General features: G+C 45.5%; 1 protein-coding gene across 1 annotated transcript in view; it reads right to left on the bottom strand.

Annotated features, from left to right (window-relative positions):
• Positions 1-314: 314 nt before the first annotated feature.
• AEBP2 (AE binding protein 2) overlaps positions 315-19431 on the bottom strand; it is a 170397-nt gene continuing 151280 nt past the window's right edge. The window contains exon 11 of the transcript XR_011379010.1: positions 315-6145. The gene's annotated coding sequence lies outside the window, so the exon portion shown is untranslated. The remainder of the gene's footprint in view (positions 6146-19431) is intronic.

Raw genomic sequence — 19431 nt, 5'->3', positions numbered from 1 at the left:
TCTCTGCCAGGGAAGAGGCACCTCTCTCATGAGGGTCTGATGAATCGCTCCAGAACAGGGTCAGAAAATCCTAAGTTTTACCATCCACTTTGATTGAGAACAGCAGGACCAAGGTATTATTTTCTTGGGGTTTTTGTTTTTTTTGGTGTGTGTGTGGAGGGGGGGTGTTAGGGACAAGAAATCAAAGTGAACTTCCTAATCTTATTTTTCCAGTTCCTTCAACAAAAAATAATCAGTATATTAAAGTGCCTTCCATGCAATTTCAAGTTTTTTTTTTCCACCAAGAAAAGTTTAAAAATCAATTTTTAATTCCATTTTCCTTGAACTTTCTCAAGCACCTTGTTATAAGCTGCCCTGAAGTTCGTTATCACCATGGCTAGTCACAGACCATCCCACGGATTAATTTTTTCTGCTGCAATTAGTTTGGTTTCCATAGAAATCTCAAATTGCTGATCCTTCAGAAAAGTCTGCAGGAGCCATTACAGCAGAGTTTAGGGTACATCCAAGATGAGACTGAAACATAAAAATCAGACTCTCTGGTAAGCTCCATTACAAATTTATGGCCTCTTTAAAGCATGTGTTTAAAAGAGGATGAATCCCTGAGTAACATTATACTAACTCAAACCATTTCTCCCAATGGCCTCCAAGATCAAGAAAATTGCAGACTTGTCTCTCACTTATTCTAAGATAATTTCCCTAAAGCATGCTCTTCTAACAGCAAAGAAACTCATTTAGGCTGTTAATTAAATCTTTCCCCCAAAGCAACAGCAAAGCACATGAAGAATAACTCTAAATATATCCATCATATCACTACCAACACCTATAATTTCAACATTTTGCGTAACACCTATCTATACAGAATCAACTAAAAATAGTATTCTTTTCTTATTCCCAACAGGCCTCCAGAATTAAAAGACAGACCTCCATTGGGAAGAATACTGTATGATTTAAGGGTCAAATGCAATCATTCCACAGTCACTTGAAAACTCTGGCATTCAACAGGCTGACAAATTACTTTCTAGAAAGACAAACATATGTTATCCATACAAACCCTTTCATTAAGCCCCAAAGTCCCATCTATTTGCTGGTTATAAAAATTCAACATATGGCAAGAAGGTTTAAAGGCACTGAACCTGAAATTCAATGTGTGCGCACATAGACATGTGCACATGGTTTCCGGGGTGCATGACTACCTAGTGTATAAAATGTCTTTGTGGCTCGTTTTACTTTTTAAATATTAAATTATACTGACTGTGAGAGCAACAGTTTCATGTGTGGATTAATACTCTAACAGGATTTCTTATTTTCTCTGGCTACACACAGTAAGAAGAAATTTAATTTGACCCTAACAGTCAAAGCATGTGGTATTCGTGGTTTTATTTACCTCTCCAATAAACTTCACCACCAAAAATTTAATCATCTGCCAATCACTCTATATGAAAGGTTTGGGCCTCTTCACGGATTACATGGTAGAAGGAAAAGAGCCCCAGGATCTGAAATCAAGCAGCTTCACCACTGAGCTGGGCCTCTGCACGGTGACTCCCTACAGTGATCCCAGTTGTACTGAATGGGAATCAAGATTCCTTCCTGTATATCTGTGGTGGGAGGCGAAAGAAGGCGGCGAAACATTCCACACTCCAGAATCGGAGGCGCTGGGGACGCACCGATGAGCAGGACTGCGCCCTGCCTTGTGGACCGCACAGCCTGAGACAGCAGAGTGTGACATCAACAGGGAGGAGGTCATCAAACCATTGGCCCACACACAGAGGTCACGCGCCCCCTCTGGCCTCAGCGTGTGATTCAGTTTGGAGCCCTCACCATCCCCTTCTGGAGAGACACCCCCCCACACACACAGGGGTCAGTGTCCCAACCCCGGGCGATCTTCTGCTAGGGCATTCTCAGTGAAGCTCTTACTGACCCTGAGATGACTCTGTTAATTCAAACTGTACAGTGTTTAAGAGTTTTGTCTGTCAGCTTTCAAGGAAATCCTGTTGTCCATTTAAATATGTGGCTACAAAATATAAAAAATTTTTTTAAATGTGTCTGCAGTATTATTCTTGCTCTTTTTAACCTTTTTATTGTGGAGGTCTCAAAATACAAAAAAACAGAATACAGTCATGACCCCCACACACCTGTGACTACTTCACCACACCCCAAAACCCCTGTTCCAGCCATGCCCTTCCTCCTCCTCATGTCCTTCTGCCCATTCTGGATTATTTTCAAGCTCATCTCAGACATCTTTTTAATCAAAATAACCCAGGATACTTTATTCTAATGCATCTGTACCTCCAAGCAGCCAGAGCTGGTGTTAAAATCCTAATTACATCACTGTTCCTAAATCTGACCCCTCTATTCAAAACTAGAGAACCCCAATTCCAGCACTTCCTCTCTTTCCATGGATTTTTGATTGACTTATGTCCTGACTTGCTACGGATTTCACTCATCTTCCTCTCTTCCCCACTAGAAGGTAAACCCCGTGAAAACAGTTTTTCTCTACAGTGTCCCAGTCTCTCTAAGCATGTGAAGCACTTTGAAGGCACTCAGTCTCTTTCTGAATAAATGAATGCATAGATTTCATCAGGTATGTTAGGGCAAGGGGTCTGGCACTGTGGCATAGAAGCCTAAGCCTCCACTTGCTGTGCCAGCATTCCATATCAAGTTGTGGCTGCTCCTCCTCCAATCCAGCTCTCTGCTTGTGGCCCAAGTGCTTGGGCTCCTGCTCCCTCATAGGATACGCGGAGGAAGTTTTAGATCAACTCAGCTCCGGCCGTTGCGGCCATCTGGGAGTGAACCAGTGGATAGAAGACCTTTCTCTCTGTCTCTCCCCCTCTCAGTCTAACTCTACCTCTCAAACAAATGAGATGTCTAAAAAAAAAAGAAAGAGTTAAGGCAAGACTACCATGCCCATCAGCTCCTCCCCCAGCTGATTTTGGTTAGGGAAAGATTACAGACTGTCTAAATTTGCCCTCTCCAAGAACACCTGAAGTGCAGGTACCTATGTAATTGCTTAAAGATAGACTCAAGGAATAGGATTGGAATTTTAAAGTGAATAAATGTGTCTAATCATTATTACCACCTTGTTGGAAAGCCACCTGACTCCCAAACACAAATTCTGAGTCCCTGGGAACACAGAAGACCTAAGCATTATGCCTACAACCTGAACTTACCCTTCCCGGTTATAAAAACGCTAGGAAGAAACACACACTTCAAGTTTTCTGAAGGTTCAATCTTGAATTAATCTAGCAATAACAGTTTTTAGTAAAGCAATGCAATGCACTAGGCACATTCCTGAGTATTTTGCCCAAAAAGACTCATTTTACCTCCGTAATGACCTATGATGTAGGTGCAATCGTTACCCCAAGTTACAAATAAGGTTCAATGACCAAGAGTTCTCCATAGCAGAGCATTTTACAGAGTATTCCCAATTACATACTTACCAGGTGGGAAGGCAAGGAGGGTCATCTTGACTCGGACCCAGGTGGGCTGACTAAGGAACCTGCAACTCTGCACCAAAACAGGAGCCATTACATACCTGCATCCTATGATGCAACCAGAAGTGAGCAGCCAAGAGCAAATCCGGGCAATCAGTCCCAACCGGATCAGTGTCCCAGCATTGCCTCTCACTGGTCATGGGACTTTCAGCAAGTTTAATACTGTTCCAAATCTTCGCAAATTTACAGATTATAATAACATATACCTGGTGGAGTTATGAGAAGGACTGAGCAAGAGGAACTAAGTAAAACACTTAGCACAATTAGCAGCAGTCAAGGCAGGCTACAATGCAGTCTATGAAGCTGAAGTCCCAGCCACAACTTACGACCCTGAGATTTTGGGCAAGCTATTTAACTACTCTATCTATATATACACACACATATATATATAAATATATATATTTGACAGGCAGAGTGGATAGTGAGAGAGAGAGAGAGAGAGAGAGAGAGAGAGAAAGGTCTTCCTTTTGCCGTTGGTTCACCCTCCAATGGCCGTCGCGGCTGGCGCGCTGCGGCCGGCGCACAACGCTGATCCAAAGGCAGGAGCCAGGTGCTTCTCCTGGTCTCCCATGGGGTGCAGGGCCCAAGCACTTGGGCCATCCTCCACTGCACTCCTGGGCCACAGCAGAGAGCTGGCCTGGAAGAGGGGCAACCAGGACAGAATCCGGTGCCCCAACTGGGACTAGAACCCAGTGTGCCGGCGCCGCTAGGTGGAGGATTAGCCTAGTGAGCCGCGGCACTGGCCCCCAAAATAACTTTTTTTAAAATTTTAAAGAAAAATTTAAAGAAGCCAAGTACCCATATCCAAACCTCACAAGTAAGTCCCAGAACTGGTTTCCACAAGGTTGGCTGCTCTGCCTCTCCCCACCACCATTTACAAGCCCTTATATCGAGAACTAAAAAGGTTTGTGAAAGGAGACGGAAAGTCTGGGATGAGACTCAGCAGCCTGTTCATCCTAGGAGGTACTTACCCTTCTGTCGGAAGCCCCAAGGGGTCTCCCAAGGGACTGTCGAGACTGAGAAAATGGCCTGCGAGCCACTGGGGCTCAGGCCAGACTCGTGTCACCGGCCACACAAAAGAGCCTGAGGCATCAGAGGTGGCCGGCTCAGCCTGGCAGGGTCAACATGGACACAGCTCTCCCGGCAACCCCAGCACCCAAGGCCAGAAACAGGAACACCTGGGGCCCTTTTAATACCCAACCAACGGGCCCACCTGGGAGGGCACCAACAAGAAAGTCTGTGAGGCGTGGAGGCCGTGGGGACCCGCAGCTGAGGACCATCAGCAGACCAGAGGTGGGACACCCTTCCCGGGCCAGTACCTGACCCAGGCAATGTGGGGAAACACGGCTCTCAAAAGTGCCACAGGTGTCAGGCCTGGAGCGAAACCATCCAGTCACGGAAAACCCTCACCCTCGAATAGGGCCAGACGGAACCTGGAAGGAGAGGCAGGTGGAGAGCAACAGAAGGACCTGGCCGGGTGCCCCCGCATGTGCAGACAGGAGCTCAGAGAGGCTGTGGCTTCGGGTAGGAGAGGCGGAGGCTCCACTTAGGATGAAGATGGAAGTGCTGGGTGATACGCTGAGTGGGAGATTTTAATGCCGCATTGGAACAGTGTGTATGCAACCTCAAGCCGGACAGTCACGGGGCTGTGGGAGTTTTTACCCCAAGGCAAAGGGATTTTACACCACAGAGTAAGTGAGACAGCATCAGCAGGAGACGAGAATAAATGTGTGTGCCCATCTTCTCGTCAGTGTACAAGCTGTCACTGGGTGGGTTTGCCTCCTGTACCCCAGCTCCAGCCTCTCCAGGTGTAGGCCTGCCTCCAGGCCCTCCGCTTCCTCGCCACCGCTTCCAAACCCCAACACCTCCCCACTCACCGAGGCCACTTCCACCGTCAACTTCCAGCCTCCCAAACTCACCACTGTGCCCAGCACAGATCATACACACACACCTGGTCCTCTTCCCACTCGGCCAGCCCTCTGCTTGCAAGTCTTTTCCCCTCTTCACCGGGGCAGGAACGGCATCCCGGCAAGCCACACGCTTCCAAACCTCAGCCCCTGCCTAACCTGCCGCCAGTGGCACGCTGTACAGCCTTTGTCCTGCCCTGGGCAGTGTTAACGTGGCACAAGCAGGCAGGAAGCTAGCCTAGGCCCCTGCAGTATCTCTTCAACTATCGATTGGACACGCCCACCATCCCAGGATGCACCTGCTGCTTCTGCTTCGGGACAGAGGCGCATGCTAAGACCCCATTCTGCATATGCAATTGAGGTACCACCTTCCTTATAAAAAGAGGGGAAAGGCAGACGAGAGCTGTCTTTCTGCCGTGGGCCTTGCTTACACGTACCCTTGTCTTCCAAGAGGCGCTGCTCGGGTTTTCGCTCTCCGCCGGAGAGCTCGCGGACATACCGCTCTGGTGTGCTCTCTTCCACCGCAGACAGAATGGACCTTTCCCACTCTCCCACAGTTACAGGAACCATTTGCAGTTTTTTCTTTTTTTCCTCTGGGTTATGGGCCATTCTTTGGCCCAGTCACTGGATATTTCTCTGTGTGGAGCACCTCACACTCGCAGGTGATTGTACGTTTATTCCCTCACTGCCAATTAAACGCTGTTGCTGTTTGCACACCATACCAATCTTCCCTTAGTGTATTTGCATCTGTGGGAGAGAAGAACCTGGATCAGAAATTAATATGTTCACTGCCCACCTCAACGTGACTGACAGGGATAGTTTTAGTCCCCGGGGTAGACTCATGAGCTAACACTGAAAAGATTCGATTTGGGTCAACTGAATTAAACTCAGGAAAGTGGTTTTTTTTTCTCCTTCATAATGTTTAAGTCAATCTTTTCATTATCTTTCTAGCCTATTTTCCATATTTAAAATTTCATATTTAAGGGGTAGATATTCAGTCGAGCAGTTAAGATGCTGGTTAATATGCCCATGTCCCATATCACACTACCTGGGTTGGATTCCTGGCCCCAGCTTCCAATTTCTTGCTAATGCAGACCCTAGGAGGCTATGGTGGTGTCTCAAGTAACTGAGTTCCTACTACCCACATGGGAGACTTGGATCGACTTCCTGGCCCTCAGCTTTGTGGTCACGTACAGAATGAACCAGTGGATGCAAGTTCTTTTTTTTTTTAACTTTTATTTAATGAATATAAATTTCCAAAGTACAACTTTTGGATTACAATGGCTCCCCCCCCATAACTTCCTTCCCACCCGCAACCCTCCCCTTTCCGGCTCTCTCTCCCCTGGATGCAAGTTCTATCTCCATCTCTCTCTCTCTCTGCCTCTCAAATGAAAAATAAATTAATGTTTCATATTTGATATAAATCTAGTGCCAAGTGCAGTTCATAATAGTTGAGTTTCTTGTGATGGAAAACAAAATCTCCCCAAAATGAAGATCTTATGGAAGAGAAAGGTAACAGCAAAGAACCCTAGTTCAGAAGACTATGTCGGCCGGCGCCGCGGCTCACTAGGCTAATCCTCCGCCTTGCAGTGCTGGCACACCGGGTTCTAGTCCTGGTCGGGGTGCCGGATTCTGTCCCGGTTGCTCCTCTTCCAGGCCAGCTCTCTGCTGTGGCCCGGGAAGGCAGTGGAGGATGGCCCAAGTGCTTGGGCCCTGCACCCCATGGGAGACCAGGAGAAGCACCTGGCTCCTGCCATCGGATCAGCACGGTGCGCTGGCCACGGCGGCCATTGGAGGGTGAACCACCGGCAAAAGGAAGACCTTTCTCTCTGTCTCTCTCTCACTGTCCACTCTGCCTGTCAAAAAAAAAAAAAAAAAAAAAAAAAGACTCTGTCTTCTGCTTCTTTACTCCTGGCTGGGAGGAACAGAGGTGGCCTCCAAGACGAGTGGTTGACACAATGGCTCGTCCTGTCTGGAAGGCGGCATGTGCTTCCCCTCCCACTCACAGCCTAGTCCAGAAGCAACGGAGCAGATTGCCTTTAGATACAGAAAATTTTTTCTGGCTTGTGCTGGGGCTCCCTGCACAGCCTTCCCTTTCATCTGCCTTCAGAGCATTTTCTTGTCTGCCCTTAGAAACCCCTGGAGATACTTCATAAGACTCCACAGACGGAGGCCAGGTCGGCACATTCCAGTCTGATTGAAGGGAGAGAACATATGATGTGCACATTTTTTTCAGGAACACATGTACCTTTTCTCTGTGTAAGGGGTGACTGACTAGGGGAAGCGGGCCCTTCCTAACAGCAGAGGGTTTCCATGAAGCCTGCTCGTAGTCAACTAATTAACTCCTACTTGGACGAGAACTCAAGACACTGCTCCCCACATGATACTGACACTCATTTCGTCATTGTGGGCAAAAATAATAGCCACTGAAGACAGTTGTCTTGCAGAAACAAGTATCATTTCAAAAGGATATTCGATACAACTCAGCAATTTCCATACTCTGAGCATGACTTACAACAGCTTATGTTTTCAATCTGGTTCTATCAATTCCATATGAGGCAAATTCTCTCTGCTACTCACAGTTCAGTAACTAGGTTCACCCCTTTCCCATCTCTGGCATCTCATCATGTTCACTCCTTCTCTATCTTGCCCTAGAGGCAGAGATGTGGGGATGAGGAGGGGACGCAGGTCACAAGTTGAAGAAAGGGGTTGACAGCGGCAGTTATCATTGGTTCTTTGCTGCATAATAAGCTTTGTGTTTTCTGAATCTGTTTTGCCTACAGATTCAAGGATATAGTAGAGGGATCTTAATCATTACAAAACACCAAAGTCCAGAAGTTTTATTACTGTCAAATGTATCCAAATATTGCGTAAATGTTTATAGACATAAGATGGTAGTTACTGGGGCTGGAGTTGTGGCATAGTGGATTAAGCTGCTGCCTGCAGTACTGACATCCCATATGGGGGCCCATTTTCAGGTACTGGCTGCTCCACTTTCAATCTAGCTCCCTGCTAATGTGCCTGGGAAAGCAGCAAAAGATGGCATAAGTGCCTGGGCCCCTGCACCCACGTGGTTGGCTTTAGACCAGACCAACTCCGGCTATTGCAGCCATTTGAAGAGTGAACCAGTGGATGAAAGACCTCTCTCTCTGTCTCTCCCTCTCTCTATATAACTCTGCCTTTAAAATAAAAACAAATAAATAAATCAAAGATGGTAGATACTTAGTTGCCAGGACATTATTTATTGGCCCACATATCACCCTCAAGGCCAAGTGCCAAGAGTTTGGACACTGAGGGTCATTTATGAGCCTCTCGGGTAGGCATTGAGCACAGCAGTTAAGACCCCACTTCGATGCCCACATCCTACATTAGAGTGCCTGGCTCAAGGCCCAGTTCTGGCTCCTGATTCCAACTTCCTGCTAATGCACATGCCGGGAGACAGCAGTCAAGTCCCACGTACTTGGGTTCCTACCACTCTTGCAGGAGACCCAGGTTGCACTCTAGGCTCCTGATTTTGGCCTGGCCAACCCCAGCTGTTACAGCCATTTGGGGAATGAACCAGCACATAGAAAGTCTCTCCCCCACAACTTTGGTCTTTCAAATAAGTAAAAGTAAACAAATAAAAGTTCTTTTTTGAAATAGCATTTATGAGTCCCTGATTACATAGTCAAAATTAGTGCAAGGTGCAGGATCACCCACCTCAGGACTCCACATCCCACTCACCTACAGGCCTCTCACATTCAAGGGCAGAGTCTCTCTCCCTTCACTTAGGGAACCCTCTCCAGAGCAGATGCCCAGCACTGTAGCTGACACAGTCAGTACAAACCATGTATTAAAAGACCGTTGGGATGCTCCATCCATATGATGTCACTGATCCATATTACAAGATCATATAGAAATCCCTCTTCGGCCAGCGCCGCGGCTCACTAGGCTAATCCTCCACCTTGCAGCGCCAGCACACCGGATTCTAGTCCCTGTTGGGGCGCCAGATTCTGTCCCGGTTGCCCCTCTTCCAGGCCAGCTCTCTGCTGTGGCCCAGGAGTGCAGTGGAGGATGGCCCAAGTGCTTGGGCCCTGCACCCCATGGGAGACCAGGAGAAGCACCTGGCTCCTGGCTTCAGATCAGCACGATGTGCCGGCCGCAGCGCGCCAGCCATGGCGGCCATTGGAGGGTGAACCAACGGCAAAAGGAAGCCCTCTGTCTCTCTCTCACTGTCCACTCTGCCTGTCAAAAAAAAAAAAAAAAATCCCTCTTCAAAACTGGGATTCTGTTTTCTGCAGAAAAGGAAAAAGGAAAGAAAGGCTAGAGGTGTGGAGAGAAAGCAAGAGGAGGCGTGGTGAGAATAAAGAAGGAGGTAGGAGGGGTTAAAACAAAGTTCAGAGCGGTAGAGAGCAGGTAGAGAATCTCCGCAGTGGAAGGGGAGGGGAGGATTCCATGGCTATAGAACACCTCTTGGGTGCTGAAGCCTTGCTTAGCAGATGAGTAGGTAGTTAGAAGACTCTCTCTGGAACTTGGCAGTGGCGATTGTCTCTGGAGCTCTCCCACCTTGGCTCATTTGTGTGAATCTGTTATCTGGATATTGCTGGTGAAATTCTTTGACTTTCTGAACCAGCTGCCAATGCCTCTACTCAAAGTGGGTTAAGGACACCTACTTGTCATAGTTGTATTGTGGGCAAAGTCCCTTTATTTTAAAGATTTGTTTATTTATTTGAAAGTCAGAGTTACTCGGCGGGGGGGGGGGGGGGGGGTCTTCCATCCGCTGGCTCACTCCCCAGTTGGTGCAACAGCCAGAGCTGTGCCAATCCAAAGCCAGGAGCCAGGAGCCTCCTCCAGGTCTCCCACATGGGTGCAGGGGCCCAAGGACCCAGGCCATCTTCCACTGCTTTCCCAGGCCATAGCTGAGAGCCAGATCAGAAGTGGAGCAGCGGGGTCTCAAACCGGTGCCCATATGGGATGCTGGCGCTTCAGGCCAGGGCGTTAACCTGCTACACCACAGCGCTGGCCCCAGTCCTCTTTTGACAGGAGCATATTACTTACTGTCGCAGTTACTGGTCCTCTAGGTTCTGTCTCAGTACCATAATTATTCTTCCACCTGTGGACATTTCTAGCTAAAGCCTTTTCCTTGTCCATCTTACAGGTTCACAAGGATCAACTTATATTTTTTAATATCTATTCTATTTCTAGGAATTGTTACTTGCTTTATAATCTCAATACACAGTGGCCAATGCCCTGAGGTTTCTGCAAAACAAAGATGGGGCCATTATGTGTTTTGGTGGAAAGGAGAGGGAAGTCTGTGGCAAGAAACCTTCCTCATATATACATTATATAAAAATCCCCTTTACTGAGGACCTTCAGACAACTTCCTTAATGTTACTAAATTCAGGGACTGTGGGAGTGGGCATTTGGTCTAGCAGTTAAGACTCCTGCATCCCACACTGGAAAGCCTGAGTTCAGTTCCTGGCTCTGCTCCTGATTCCAGGTTCCTGATAACACAACGGGAGATAACAGATTATGTTCAAGTGGTTTAGTCCCTGCCAACTAATTATTTGGGAAAACTAGATTGAGTTCTGGGCTCCTGGCTTTAGCCTCTGTGTGTGTGTGTGTGTGTGTGTATGTGTGTATGTGTGTATGTGTGTGTGTTTGTGAGAGAGAACGAGAGCGAGAGAGAGAGAGAGAGAGGGTCTTTCTCCATCTATATCATGAATACAAAAATTAGGGGCTAGCACTGTGGTGTAGCAGTGAAGCCACCGCCTGCAGTGGCAGCAGTGGTTGCCCACTTCCGATCCAGCTCCCTGCCAGTGCACCTGGGAAGACAGCAGAGGATGGCCCAAGTGCTTGGGTCCCTGAAAGAAGCTTCTGGCTCCTGACTTCAGACCACCCCAGCTCCAGGTTTTGTGGCCATTTGGGAAGTAAACCCAGACAGATGGACCATCTCTCTCTGTCTCTTCCTCTTGCTCTCTGTAACTTTGCATTTCAAATAAACAAATAAATCTTTAACATAAAAAGAATATTAAATTTTAAAATGTAGATTTTATAATGAAATCATTTAGTCTAGCACATCCTTTTGTAAGTTTCTACAGCATACTTTCGCAGATTCTGTCATACATTTAACACTAAAGAAAAAAAGGTATTTCTAGCTTTCTCCTAAGAAATCGATAGATTTTATCTAATAGACATTCTGAACTGTGTATCTGACCATGTTTCCTTCTTTGCATTCTGATTTGATAAAAAGCATAAATTCTTGAGAATGTAATCAACAGATTGGGATAAAATACTTGCAAAAATATATCTGATAATGTACTATTATCCAAAAGGTGCAAAGAACTCTCAACATTCAGCAATAAGAAAGTGACCAACCCAGTTTTTTAAATGGGCAGAAGACCTAAACCTTAACAAAAAAAGAGGTGTAAATGGCAGATACACATATGAAAAGATTTTCAGTATCAGGGAATGCATATCAAAACAGTAAAGTGATATCTCTATGTACCTATTAGGACAGCTGAACTCCAAATCACTGACAACACAAATACCAATGGAGGCTGCAGAGTGACAGAATCTCCCCCCTTCTATTGCTGGTGGAAATGCAAAATGATAGCAGCCCCTTGAAAGTCACGCTGATAGTTTCTTGCAAGTTTCATGCCATATAATCCCAAAATCACACTCCTTGCCATTTACTCAAAGTGAAAAATCATGTCCACACAAAAACCTGAATGTGTATAGTTATAGCAAGTTTAATCCAACAACAGTCAAAACTGAGAAGCTACCAAGATGTCCTTCAGTAGCTGAATAACTAAACTGTGTTACCTTGAGACAATGGAATATTGTTCAGTGCCTCAAAAAATTAGTTATTGGGGCTGGTGCTGTGGCACAGTAGGTTAAAACCCTGCCCTGCAGCACTGGCATCCTGTATAGGCACAGTTTGAGTCCTGGTTGCTCCACTTCCAATCCAGCTCACTGCCAGTGCACCTGGGAAAGCAGCAGATGCTGGCCCAAGTGCTTGGGCCCCTGCACCCACGTGGGAGACCTGGAAGAAGCTCCTGGCTTCAGCCTGGCCCAGCTCCAGTTGTTGTGGCCATTTGGGGAACGAATCACCAGATAGAAGACCGACCTCTCTCTCTGTCTCTACCTCTCTCTATAACTCTGTCTTTCAAAACAAATTAAATCTTTAAAAAAAATTAGTTATTAAGCCATGAAAAGGCATTGAGGAGCCTTCAATGCTAATTAGTAACTGAAAGAATCTGATCTCTGTAGTTCCAACTCATAACATTCTGAAAAAGGCAAAACTTGGGAGACAGTAAAAAGCTCAGGGATTAGGCGGGGAGTGGGCCAATACAATCAACTTATTAAACTTAATATTTTATTCATTAAATAAATTTTATTTCATAAATATTTATTTAATTTGTATTTTTATAGTCTTTATTATGGAAAGAAATGTAAGTAACAAATAAAACACACCAAGTATTCTAGTTATAAAGCAAAGAAGGACCTTACCTGGCTTTCCAAGCATCTACTGCACACAAAGTTCAGGAATCATTTGAAAATGAGTTGAGAAATCATGTCTTTTTACCCTCCAGGAATTCAGGATGTGCAATACTTATTCATAACAAATATTTTATCTTTCATAAGTTCAATCATTAAAATCAGGATTTTAATACTCATACAATACTTGTAGGAAGTATACATATCATACAAAAAGTCTTCAGAAAGGTCATGGAAGGGGAGGGGCATTCAGCCTGGTGGTGAAGATACCCACATCCCACATCAGAGTCTGCATTCAACTCCCCTGTCTTCTGACGCCAGCTTCCTGCTAATGCATACCCTGAGAGGCAGCAGTGATGGCTCAACTAATTCAGTTCCTGCTGTGCACGTAGGAGGCCTACACTGAGCTCCTAGCTTTTGGCTTTGAGGACATTTAAGGAATGAACCAGTGAACGGAAGTTGCCTCTCTTTTTCCCCTGACCTCCATGCCACATCTCTCAAAAACATTTGATTTTTTTGAAGTTTATGGAAAATGTGGAATGTTAAAGATCTGTGTAAAAATTTTGGAACTTTTTGTACTGAAATAAACTTCTCTTTTAATTCTATTTTCCACAGATTATTTAAGTACCCTCATATATCTTGACAGAGAGAGAGAAGAACCTGGACTAAAATACAGGGTCACAAACAGCTTGAGTATCACTTAATCTATAAAAGTTTTATAGTCTTTCCTTGTCTTTCAGGACCTGCATATTTTAAAGAATACAAGTCAGTTATTACGTGAAATGTTCCTCAATTTTTCTGATACTGGGTTGAACCCGATATTTTCTCATGATCAAGTTTTAAGATTCTTATAGGACATCACTAACAGAAGTGAGGTTGGTCCTTCTCAAGAGCCTTAGACCACCTGATCATTTGTCTCAGTATTGGTCATGTTAATTTTGACTTTCCACATTCCTTCACCACGAGACCATCACTTTGCCTTTTGTATTAATAAGTAATTTTTACAAATATACCCTGAGGAACTGGTATTGTGGCATGGCGTTAAGCTGCTACTTGCAATACCAGCATCCCATATGGGCACCAAATCAAGTCCTGGTTGCTCCACTTCTGATCTAGCTCCCTGCTAATGCTCCTGGGAAGGCAGCAGAGGCTGGCCCAAGTCCTTGGGCCCCTGTACTCATTTGGGAGACCTGATGAAGCTCCTGGCTTTGGCCTGGCCCAGCTCCAGCCACTGTGGCCATTTGAAGAGTGAACCAGCATATGGAAGATTGGAAAATGTCTCTATCTCTTTCTCTCTCTTTCTCTCTCCCTCCCTCTCTCTCTGTAACTCTGCCTTTCAAATAAATGAATAAATCTTTATACAGTCTCATAGTACGTTGTTTTTTTTTTTAAACAGACAATGCCTCATCAAACAAATATATTTGTGTGCTTTTCACCTCACTATTACACTAAATCTAAACTAGCATTAGGCAGGAATTTGGCACACTGGTGAAGATACCACCTTGGATGCATGCATCCCATATAGGAGTGCTAGGGTTCAAGTCCCAGCTGTGGTCACAATTCCAGCTTCCTGCTAAAGTGTACCCTTCAGGTAGTGGCTCAAGCATCTGCGTCTCTGCTATCCACACGGGAGACCTGGACTGAGTTCCTAGCTCCCTGCTTCAGTCTGGCCCAGTCCTAGCTATTGCAGGTATATAGGAAGTAAATCGGAAGATGGAAGATAATTTATATTCTCTCCCACTTGCTTGCTTACTCTTTTTCTCTGCCTTCTAAATAAATAAATCAAAGTTATTTTAAAAATAAAATAAGAGGTCAGCACTGTGGCCCCAGCAGGTTAAAGCCCGGCCTGCAGTGCTGGAATCCCATATGGGCGCTGGTTCAAGTCCCAGCTGCTCCACTTCTGACCCAACTCCCTGTTAATGTGCCTGAGAAAGCAGTGGAGGATAGCCTAAGTTCTTGGGCCCCTGAACCCACATGGGAGACCAGGAAAAATCTCCTGGTTCCTGGCTTCAGATCGGCTCTGCTCTGGCCATTGTGGCCATTCAGGGAGTAACCAGCAGATGAAAGACCTCTCTTTCTCTCTCTCTCTCCCTACCACTCTCTGTAACTCTGCCTTCCAAATAAATAAACTAGATCTTTAAAAAGTAAAATAAAATAAACCAGTCTAGATTTTTCTGTTCTCTTCCAGACTCCTGAGGATTTGAAAAATACCTATAGAAATTAAGCAGAGCAAAACTGAAATAAAGTGATATTACTTTTATCGTTACCCCATGTTTGCCAATAACTTGCAAGGGAGTTTAATGCTTTGGTGCTTAGGCCTGCACGTTCTATAAGTAAGAGGACTGGCCATATTTCTAAACCAACTGGAGCATTCAATCCAGATTTGCAGTTGATCTTTACCCACGTTGTAAACCAGATGGGGAATTTAACTACTTTCTAGTATGTAGCAGCTGTCTTCTTTCAGGGTCCACATGCCTAGCATCAAAACCCAGTGCCTGCTGTGTGCTGCAGAGAGGCTTAGAAATCAGGTTTTTCTCAGTTTTCTCTGTATCACTTTTAAAATATTCTCTTTTTTTCTTCTTTAGGATTTTATTTGTTTATTAGAAAGAGAGTTACTCAGAGAGGGAGAGACAAAGAAAGGTCTTCAAACCACTAGTTCACTCCCCAAATGGCCACAATGGCTGGTGCTGGGCCAATCCGAAGCCAGGACCCAGGAGGTTCTTCCAGGTCTCCCACACTGGTGCAGGGGCCTAAGCACTTGGGCCATCCTCCACTGCCCTCCCAGGCCATAGCAGAGAGCTGGATTGGAAGAGGAGCAACCGAGACGCAAACTGGCACCCACATGAAATCCTGGCACCATAGGCAGTGGCTTAGCCTACTATGCCACAGCACCGGCCCCTAAAATATTCTTAAAACATTACCCAACTTGATAATAAACCAAGCAAGTAAACAGAGAAATTCCATCCAAACAGGACCTTACAGCTATGCAATTGGTAACTTCATTTTACCACATGATGTGCTCACAAATGCTTATTATATACTTTGCACATAAATTGGGTATAAAGACCAATGAATTGCCCTCTTATAGCAATTATTGCTTAATAGAAGACGATCATAAAACGACTGGCAACTAAACCTTACTGGCTAGCAAGACCTGCACATGGCTCATCTCTTTCTGCTATGCACTAAATCAGAGCCTTAAAGAGCAATAGGTGGGTTTGCTCAATTTAGGGTTCTCATCACAGAAGACAAATGGTGAAACAGATGCTGGACTACAGAGCAATGCCAGCTCTTTATCACTCTGGTTCCCCCCAAATTAAACATTTAGGCCACAATGACTTTAGAATAAATCCATGAAAAAGCAAGAAAGGCTTGCAAATGTTCCTGGAATTCAAGCCACAGTCAATGGAGATGGGATTAGTCTGGGGCTCAATAAAATCAGAGAGTGTGAAGATTAATCTTTTCATACAAAATTAACGTGTGACCCAAAGCTCTCTGGTGCTTTCTGCTTCTCAAATGGAAGCCGTTTTTGCAAGTAAGGTGTTTTTTTTTTTAAGGCTGGCTGAACCCTCAGCTGGATGGCAATCTATTATTCGCATCATATACTTCACCAATTTTTTAAATGCCCGTTTTGATAGTGGGAGCCAAAAGCAACTACAGATGAAACAGACCAACAAAGCCCTCAGATTCCATTTCACTGTGAAATTTCACTGTGAAATGTAGGCAGAGATCCATTTCCAGAAAGACATTAACCAGTGTGACTCCCTCCAGCCTCAGCTTAAAGATTCAACAAGAGTCGTGAAAAGGCCAGTGGAAAAGAAAGAGACTGAATGGGAGAAGGCAGAGAGGCTAAGAAAAACAGTGACTTGGGGTCCCCTAAATCACTGCTGTGAATGAACCTGGTTACATACTTGTGGAAAAAGCAGAAATATGCTCAACACAAACCAAACAAGCCCAGACTGCCACACAATGAGTGCTGCAGCGTGACTCATGTGGTATTCAATTATGACTTTCCTTAAGTAAGAGCAACATCAAGTGTTTACAAAAGTGAACTGATGTCAAACGAAACGAAAAACTACTTTATAGTCCGTCTCGAGGACCGTAAAAGTCAGACAGAGCCACAAAGGTAAATTGAAGGCTGCCATTCCAACACAGTCATCTCCAAGGGGCTTCCCTGCAGTGGCTTCAGTCAACAAAGAATGTGACCTCAAAAGACTAAGCTGGACAAGAATGTTCAGCCTTTCGGACACAATGCTGACCAATCCTTCTGGCCAGAGAAAGGACAGAGATTCTGAGAGGAACAAGCCTTTCGACAACTGGAGCACTGCCCTTCCCTACCCCCCACCCCAGCCCCAAGTTCCAGGGCATAGCAGAGGTGAGGCTATCCAGAAGGCAATCAGGGCTTCATTTTTATTACACACTTAGGGACCAGCTAAGAGGAATTACAGAAAAAGGAAAAGTTTATCTGTTGGACCCTGATAGTTTTGTTTCCTTCCTTTTAACAAAACAAATAAGACTCTTCGGTATGGAAGTGAGTGCTGCACTGAGAGACAGAAACACTCAACTCTTCCACTTCCAAGTTACTGAATCTCCTCACTACATTGTTAGTTAGGTTATAATCTATGAGAGGATGCAAAACTCATGTATTCTGCACTCTGACCCGTGACCAGCACTTCACTAAACACTGAGGTTTAAGAGAAAATCTTGATTCCAACAGTATTGCTGGGTTTGGGTCAAGTGCAAGTGTGCATGCCTGAAACAAAGACATGCTTTTTCCACAGACCTGGGAACAACTATGCAGCAATATGGAAACTAATGTGCAAATTAAATGATATATTCTGTAGTAAAATGTAAAGATATTTAGAGCTCAAGAGAGACATTAAGGGTGAAGCTAAGAGTTCCAAGCTGCAAAGTGGGTCCCCTCCCAACTCAGAGAAAGTTTGCATCTTCAAGACAGTGTTCTCTGCAAATTCTGCTCCATTAAAGGAAAGCAAAGTATTCAAGGTGTTCTTCCCTTGGAATTCACACAGCTGTAGTCAAAATCCTGAATTATAGTGAATCAGATAACTCATGAAGTCCAAAAACCTATTGCAGGGGCAAGTGTTTCAGTGGTTAAAATGTTGCTTGGACATATGCATTGGTTCCCCGCTGCACTTCGAACCCAGCCTCCTGCTAATGAGCACCCTGGGATGCAGCAAATGATGGCTCACATCCTGCAGCCCATGTGAGAGAACGGGATTGGGTTCCAGGCACCTCGCTTCAGGCTAGCCCAGCCATTGTGGACATCTAGGGTATGAACCAGTGGATGGAAAATCTCTCAATCTCTCTCTCTCTCTCGCTCACTCGCTCTCAAATAAATAACTTTTTAAAGATGTAGACTAGTAAGATACATTTAAGAATTATCTTTGAGGGCCAGCACTGCGGCTCAATAGGCTAGTCCTCTGCCTGCAGCGCCGGCACACCGGGTTCTAGTCCCGGTCGGGGCACCGGATTCTGTCCCGGTTGCTCCTCTTCCAGTCCAGCTCTCTGCTGTGGCCCAGGAGTGCAGTGGAGGATGGCAAAAGTGCTTGGGCCCTGCACCCGCATGGGAGACCAGGAGAAGCACCTGGCTCCTGGCTTTGGATCGGCACAGCACGCTGGCCACAGCGGTCACTGGGGGGTGAACCAACAGAAAAAGGAAGACCTTTCTCTCTGTCTCTCTCTCACTGTCCACTCTGCCTGTCAAAAAAAAAAAAAAAAAAAGAATTGTCTTTGAGTACTAATGCTTCAGCAGGTTTGTCTGCAACCTACTATGAAATACTGGAGTGTGCTAGGTTCAGCATCTCTCACTTACAACACAAATGCACCACATGCACAATATCCGCATGGGCTGCTCTAACCACCACTGTGGGACTTGAAGCAGCAAGAGGAATTGAGCAGATATGAAGCTCATCTTGCTGGTGATAGCATGATTAATAAAGTCCTTCATCTCAGTCAGAAATCTCATGTTTTCTACTGGTATCTGTGAAACCATGGCAAGCTGCAAGGAAGGCAAAGTATCAGACCCTTCACAGATGACGTAGGTTGCTTTCCCATTCCTTCAGAAAATACAAACTCTGAGATTATTCTTGTTCTGCACAGAATGAGAAAGCAAAGTGTGTACTGGGCTTCAGTTTCCAGCTTCTTCCTTCAACACCAGGGCAGTCATTCTTCAGCTGCTCCTAGTTCACACTTCTATCACATTCAAGGAACTGCTCTCAGCGGACAGAATCTGCTTCACCCAGAGTCATGTTCCTCCCCAAGTATCACCAGCATACAAAGTTGGGGTTACAAAGGCCTAAGCCCATGCTTCAGTTTGGAACATTGCCAAATAGCCACCCTAGATCACTCTATTAAATCTCAGTATGGAGGGCCAGCGCTGTGGCACAGCGGGTTAAAGCCCCAGCCTGCAGCGCCAGCATCTCATATGGGCACCTGTTCAAGTCCCGGCTGCTCCCCTTCCAATCCAGCTCTCTGCTATGGCCTGGGAAAGCAGCAGCAGATGGCCCAAGTCCTTGGGCCCCTGCACCCATGTG

This window comes from Oryctolagus cuniculus, chromosome 9, assembly GCF_964237555.1.
Source record: "Oryctolagus cuniculus chromosome 9, mOryCun1.1, whole genome shotgun sequence".
NCBI classification, from domain to species: domain Eukaryota; kingdom Metazoa; phylum Chordata; class Mammalia; order Lagomorpha; family Leporidae; genus Oryctolagus; species Oryctolagus cuniculus.
The sequence above is the reverse complement of the archived record's forward strand: the minus strand, read 5'-3'. Positions and strand labels throughout refer to the sequence as shown.